Genomic DNA, 7,500 nt, shown 5'->3' on the forward strand with positions numbered 1-7,500 from the left:
ACCTGACCCATTTCCCAAAAATGCTCAGCAACACACAGACAGGATTCACCTGATTCTTCTGACTGTAGAGCCAAAATACCCAGCTAACAATTCTAGGGAGAGAGAACGTTTTTGTAATTTTACCCATAATGTTCCCTTAATGTTTGAGTGTTCAGTTTTCCATTAGTTCGGGTAATTTTTTGATTTGATTTATTTAACCTTTATTTAATTAGGCAAGTCAGTTAAGAACAAATTCTTATTTACAATGACGGCCTACCCCGGCCAAACCATAACCCGGACGACGCTGGGGCAATTATGCGCCGCCCTATGTTTAACTTTGTAAAACAATATTTGGAAGTTGATGAAATATTTTGGTAGCCTACAGCACAGTCTTTTCAGCAGTAGCCATTTGCTTTCCAACCTGTGTTTTCCCTCGATTGTATTTGAAATATTGCAAAAGGCCTGTTTAGTCTGCATGCTGTTTTTTCACTGACAGATTTGCCGTGTGTTCCCGATTGTAGGCTATTCCTTGTTATTGGGCTACAATCCACAGCTAGGCTATTTAAAAAATAAGCTAATGATCCTCTGTGTCTAAATTATAGGCCTTCTCATGATGTAGTAGTCTATTCTGAATTATTTAATTTATTTCTGAACAGACACCAGTAATTATATAACTTTGGCAAATGCATTTCAATGTATCAGGGTTGCTGCAGTTCCTCCAGAACCCTTCAAACAGCTATGACTCTATAAGGAAATAAATGATGAAGTGCACCTCTGGAGAGATGAGAGTTGCCGGCTCATGTCTATCAGAGCAGAGGGAGAGAGATCATAGAAAGTGAATCTCATTCTGTTCTGTCGGGATCCAGCTCAAATTAAGCACTGCATATACCATGTAGAACAAATGTGTCTCTGATAAGGAATCACATCTGCTCTCTTCATTGGATTTCTATCTGGAACATTCCTCATTTGTTGCTTCTGATAGAAACATGGCCCAGGAGGTAGCGTTTCTTCTAATAGAAACATGGCCCAGGTGGTAGCGTTTCTTCTAATAGAAATATGGCCCAGGAGTAGCGTTGCTTCTGATAGAAACATGGGCCAGGAGGTAGCGTTGCGTTCTGATAGAAACATGGCCCAGGTGGTAGCGTTGCTTCTGATAGAAACATGGCCCAGGTGGTAGCGTTGCTTCTGATAGAAAACATGGCCCAGGTGGTAGCGTTGCTTCTGATAGAAACATGGCCCAGGTGGTAGCGTTGCTTCTGATAGAAACATGGCCCAGGTGGTAGCGTTGCTTCTGATAGGAACATGGCCCAGGTGGTAGCGTTTCTTCTGATAGAAACATACCCAGAACATGGTTACCATATACTGTATATTTACAGTAGCATGTCTGTACTTTCTCACATTTGCCATTTAAACAATGATGATGCCAGTTATAACAAATCAATACACAACACGTTTTAATGTGGAAAAAATACTAATTGCAACAGAAGCACTTGGGACCAGTAACAGAGTAATATAACGAGTTACTGTCTTCAAATATAGTAATATTATTACATTTACCTTTTCAAGTAAGCTGTATATTACTTTCAGAAGCATATCTCTACCGGTGTGTTTAAAGCTTTGTCTCATGCTAATGGAATTCATGCAGTAGGTTAACTCGCTTCCAATAGGCTATTGTAAAGTTGAAAATCAAAGAAAGATGGCCTCCTTGTTGTTACCCCGCTTAACCTTTCCAAGTGGAAATGCTCCCATTATTTTGAGTTCATTGAGGAGAAAGAGAACAACATTTTAGTCAAATGCAAACACCCCATCAAACCTGAAAAAGCATCTGGAGGTCGTGCACAAAGCCAAAGTTCCAGAAATGCATGAAAGAGGAGAAATCTTTAGACATTATGGTAATAAAGATGGATAAATAATATTTCCATGTTCTGTGTATGTTTGGTGGGATATTGATGGAATATTTTCCTAACCCACAGAAAACTGGACACATGAATGTTCTTGCAGCGTTCTCATTTAACATGTCTAGAACATTCCTATCTTATGTCCTTAGAAACATGGCAACTACGTTCTATGTATGTTTGGTGGGACATTGATGGAATATTCTCCTAAACCACAGAAAACTGGACACATGAAATGTGTCTAGAACATTCATTCCTTAAGTTCTGAGAACATGCTAACCACGTTCTGGGTAAGTTCTATTTGACATTAAGGGAATGGTCTCTTGGAAACATTCCTTGCATATCGCTGGAACATTCCTATGACCTAATGAGACTCTTAAGGGAACATTCTCTAAAGTTGTGGGAACGTTTGTTGTTAGCTGGGTATCAACTATTCTAAGAGACCAGTCTTGATTTGAAATATGAATCATATTTGGGATTAGTTGAGAAAGATCGATAAACCACAGTTTGTCTACATCTGGTCTCATACTTACACATACAATTCTGAATGAGTCTCCAGCTCTCTAGGAATATGAAGGTCTGTCTCACACACACAGCCGTGCACCCACACACACTTATAAACATGCATGATTTCTGAAAGTCCATTAGTAGCCTATAGATGACAAATGTTGCCGGGTCAATTAGTCTACTCACCGTAAGTAAAAGGCAGAGCGTGAGGAGCAGGCGACCGACCCGTGACCGCTCCATGGTAGCAGGCAGCACAAAGCTGGTAGTAGGCTACTCCGATGTGCACCGTGGGGGTCTTGTCTCACCCAGCGGAACTCATGTGGTCACTCTTACGGCGTAGCACGAGGGCAGAGCCCAGGGAATATTTCAACCTGAAAAACTCACATCCATAATGTTTATAAATCTGTTGGTGTTGGCGAAGAAAATAACAACAGTTTGTAAATGCAAAAATAAAACATCCAAACAGCTGTTGGTAGGCTACAGGTATGGAGAGAAAGAAGGAAAAAGAGAAAAACAGGGAGACTAAGAAAAATAAAGAGATGACTGGAAAGGTGGAGAGGCAGTTGGGGCCAAAGAAGCTGTGAGGGCGGTTTGTAACAACAGATCTCTCCTCCCTATGAACTTATGGCACTGGGTGCGGCTCCCATCACCTCTGTCCATCAGCCTCGATCCACACCTTTCTGCTAAATTAAATACAATTAGAGTTGGATAAATGTAGATAAACTAAGATTTTTTTCACCAGGATTTACACAGGATTTACTACCTTCTACATCAAAATCTTCAATCCAAATTCAAATTACATTCCTAAAACCTTGATTTTGGACTAATTTCCTGAATGGATTACTACCAAGGATTATCAAGAAAAAACTTTAACAAACCAAAACCTGCAGAAGAAACACAGCGGAACCAGGAAATACCATCAACACAAGACTGAGTGAGTAATATTCAGTAATCTCTAGGTCATTTTCTTATATAAAGCTAAGTAAATAGGCTACTAAGCTACCAAGCTGCTAGGACAGAACTGACCTGGCTGCAACTTCAATTAGCACTGAAGTGTGAAGTGAGATGTGTGAAAACTCTGGCAGGAGAGTTTCACAGCCTCCCCCACCCAAATGCAGAGGCCTTCTAAGTCCATGGCATATCCCTGTGCAGATGTCATCACAGTACAGTACACCTTCGATATAAAAAATATCAGTGTACAGAATATGTACAAAAACAAGCTCCTCAAGGACAATCCAGAGACCCTATTTGCTGACTGCTACAAAGAGGGGTACGTAAGCAACTTAATTTTCCACACAGACCATCCCCTGGCATGGTACAGTGCTATAAGAGCACACTACCCCTATGTCAAGAGAGAGGGTATTGTCCCAGGGTGGAAACTCAATACTAGACATTGAGGAAATTGAAACAACCTCTACTGAGGTGAGAGAACTTAAAGAGGAGAGAGAGAAACACATGGCACAGCTAACAGCAGTGAAGGAGGAAGGAGAGAAACACATGGCACAGCTAACAGCAGTGAAGGAGGAAGGAGAGAAACAACATGCGCACAGCTAACAGCAGTGAAGGAGGAGGAGAGAAACACATGGTACAGCTAACAGCAGTGAAGGAGGAAGGAGAAAACACATGGCACAGCTAACAGCAGTGAAGGAGGAGAGACAGAAACACATGCCACAGCTAACAGCATGCTAATTTAACATAGAGCAGACCTAACCCACCCTATTAAAATAGTCAAAACAGGAACATTTTACATCTGGCTAGAAATTAACAAGAAAATGTATCTCAACAGAAAAACGTGTCCTCGTGTTCTACCTACTGTATATCTCCAAATAGAATTCCCATACTGAAACGATGACAGCTTCTCCATCCTACTGTATATTACTACAATAGAATCCCCATACTGAAACGATGACAGCTTCTCCATCCTACTGTATATTACTTCAATAGAATCCCCATACTGAAACGATGACAGCTTCTCCATCCACTGTATATTACTCCAATAGAATCCCCATACTGAAACGATGACAGCTTCTCCATCCTACTGTATATTCTCCAATAGAATCCCCATACTGAAACGATGACAGCTTCTCCATCCTACTGTATATTACTACAATAGAATCCCCATACTGAAACGATGACAGCTTCTCCATCCTACTGTATATTACTACAATAGAATCCCCATACTGAAACGATGACAGCTTCTCCATCCTACTGTATATTACTACAATAGAATCCCCATACTGAAACGATGACAGCTTCTCCATCCTACTGTATATTCCTCCAATAGAATCCCCATACTGAAACGATGACAGCTTCTCCATCCACTGTATATTACTACAATAGAATCCCCATACTGAAACGATGACAGCTTCTCCATCCTACTGTATATTACTCCAATCTAGAATCCCCATTACTGAAACGATGACAGCTTCTCCATCCTACTGTATATTCCTCCAATAGAATCCCCATACTGAAACGATGACAGCTTCTCCATCCTACTGTATATTACTCCTCATACTGAAATGAGGACATGTCACAACTTCTGCCGAAGTCGGTTCCTCTCCTTGTTCGGGCGGTGTTCGGCGGTCGATGTCACCGATCTTCTAGCCATCGCCGATTCATTTTCCATTTGTTTTGTCTTGTTTTCATTTCCCTCATTACCTGTTGTGTATTTAACCCTCTGTTCCCCCCATGTCTTTGTGTGATATTGTTTGTTGTAAGTGCTTGTGCACATGTTGACTGGTGCGCGTCAGGTTTTGTACCCAAGTTGTTATTTTCTTGATGCCGTTGGTTTTGGAATTAAATTGCTCCGGCTATTAGCTAGTTCTGCTCTCCTGCGTCTGACTTCCCTGCCACCAGTTACGCACCCCGTACAGGACAGCTTCTCCATTCTACTGTATATCCCTCCAATAGTATCCCCATACCTTAACGAGGACAGCTTCTTCATTCTAGAGGGGGAGATCAACCATTTCCAGGTCCAGGGACTTGTACTAGTTTGTGGCGACCTAAATGCCAGAACTGGATAAGAACCTGACACTCTCAGCTCACAGGGGGACAAACACCTACCTGGCGGTGACAGTATTCCCTCCCAAATATGCCCCCCTAGACACAGCTATGACAAAACAACCAACAAAAACAGGTCACAACTCCGGCAGCTCTGTCACATGCTGAGTCTGTACATAGTCAATGGTAGGCTTTGAGGAGACTCCTATGGTAGGTACACCTACAACTCATTCCTTGGCAGTAGTAGTGTAGATTACTTTATCACTGACATCAACCCAGAGTCTCCCAGAGCATTCACAGTCAGCCCACTAACACCCCTGTCAGATCACAGCAAATTCCCAATCTACTTGAACAGAGCAATACTCATGAGWCATCAAAGCCAAAGGAACTGCACAGTATTAAGAAATACTATAGATGGAAGGAAAGTAGTGTAGAAACCTACCAAAAAACAATTAGGCAACAACAAATTCAAGCCTTTTTAGACAACTTCCTGGACAAAACGTTTCACTGTAATAGTGAAGGTGTAAACTTGATAGTAGAAATGCTAAACAGTATATTTGACCTTTCAGCTTCCCTATCAAATCTAAAAATGGCAAACAAACAACCTAAGAAAATGAAAAACAACAACAAATGGTTGTTTGTTGTTGTTCAATCAGCCTGACTAACCGGTGTCTGTATGTAGCCTCACTACTTTTATAGCCTCACTACTGTATATAGCCTCGCTACTGTTATTTTCACTGTCTTTTTTACTGTTGTTTTTATTTCTTTACTTACATATTGTTCACCTAATACCTTTTTTGCACTATTGGTTAGAGCCTGTAAGTAAGCATTTCACTGTAAGGTCTACACCTGTTGTATTCGGCACACGTGACAAATAAACTTTGATTTGATTTGAAACGGTTTGATGAATAATGCAAAAACCTAAGAAAGAAATTGAGAACAAAGAGACCCAGGAAAGAAAGTCCCAGAAAACATGAGTCTACGCCTTCACTATGGTGAAACACTAAAACAATACAGAAATACACAACAGAAAAAGAAGGAACAGCACTTCTGGGAAAATTGGAACACACTTAACAAACAACAACACTAAGTTATTTATGAAAAATGGAGATGCATGGATAAACCACTTCTCCAATCTTTTGGCTCTATAACAAAGAACAAAGAACAAACAGCAAAAACACATACATGACCAATTACAAATCTTAGAATCAGCTATTAAAGACTAGCAGAACCCACTGGACTCTCCAATTACATTGAATGAACTACAGGACAAAATATAAACCCTCTGACCCAAAAAGGCCTGTGGTGTTGATGGTATACTCAATGAAATGATAAAATATACATACCACAATTTTAAATTGGCTATACTTAAACTCTTTAACATCATCCCCAATATCTGGCATCTTCCCCAATATTTGAAACCAAGGACTGATCACCACAATTCACCTAAGTGGAGACAAATTTGACCCCAATAACTACCGTGGGTTATGCGTCAACAGCAACCATGGGAAAATCATCTGCATATCATTAACAGCAGACTTGTACATTTCCTCAGTGAAAACAATGTACTGAGCAAACGTCAAACTGGCTTTTTACCAAATTACCGTACGACAGACCACATATTCACCCTGCACATCTTAATTGACAAACAAACAAACCAAAACAAAGGCAAAGTCTTCTCATGCTTTGTTGATTTCAAAAAGCTTTTGACTCAATTTGGCATGAGGGTCTGCCATACAAATTGATGGAAAGAGCCGTTGTCGGAAAAACATACAACATTATAAAATACATGTACACAAACAACAAGTGTGTGGTTAAAATTGGCAAAAAACACACACATTTCTTTCCACCGGGCCTTAGGGTGAGACAGCGATGCAGCTTAAGCCCCACCCTCTTCAACATGTATATCAAATTGGCAAAGGCACTAGAACAGTCTGCAGCACCCGGCCTCACCCTACTAGAATCTGAAGTCAAATGTCTACTGTTTGCTGATGATCTGGTGCTTCTGTCCCCAACCAAGGAGGGCCTACAGCAGCACCTAGATCTTCTGCACAGATTCTGTCAGACCTGGGCCCTGACAGTAGATCTCAGTAAGASAAAAATAATGGTTCCAAAAAAG

General features: G+C 40.8%; 1 pseudogene; it reads right to left on the reverse strand.

Moving 5' to 3' along the window:
• The window catches only part of LOC111953839 (vasoactive intestinal polypeptide receptor 2-like), a 29,087-nt pseudogene extending 25,895 nt beyond the window's left edge, over positions 1-3,192 (reverse strand).
• Between the last annotated feature and the right edge of the window lie 4,308 nt (positions 3,193-7,500).

This window comes from Salvelinus sp. IW2-2015, linkage group LG27, assembly GCF_002910315.2.
Source record: "Salvelinus sp. IW2-2015 linkage group LG27, ASM291031v2, whole genome shotgun sequence".
Classification (NCBI taxonomy): domain Eukaryota; kingdom Metazoa; phylum Chordata; class Actinopteri; order Salmoniformes; family Salmonidae; genus Salvelinus; species Salvelinus sp. IW2-2015.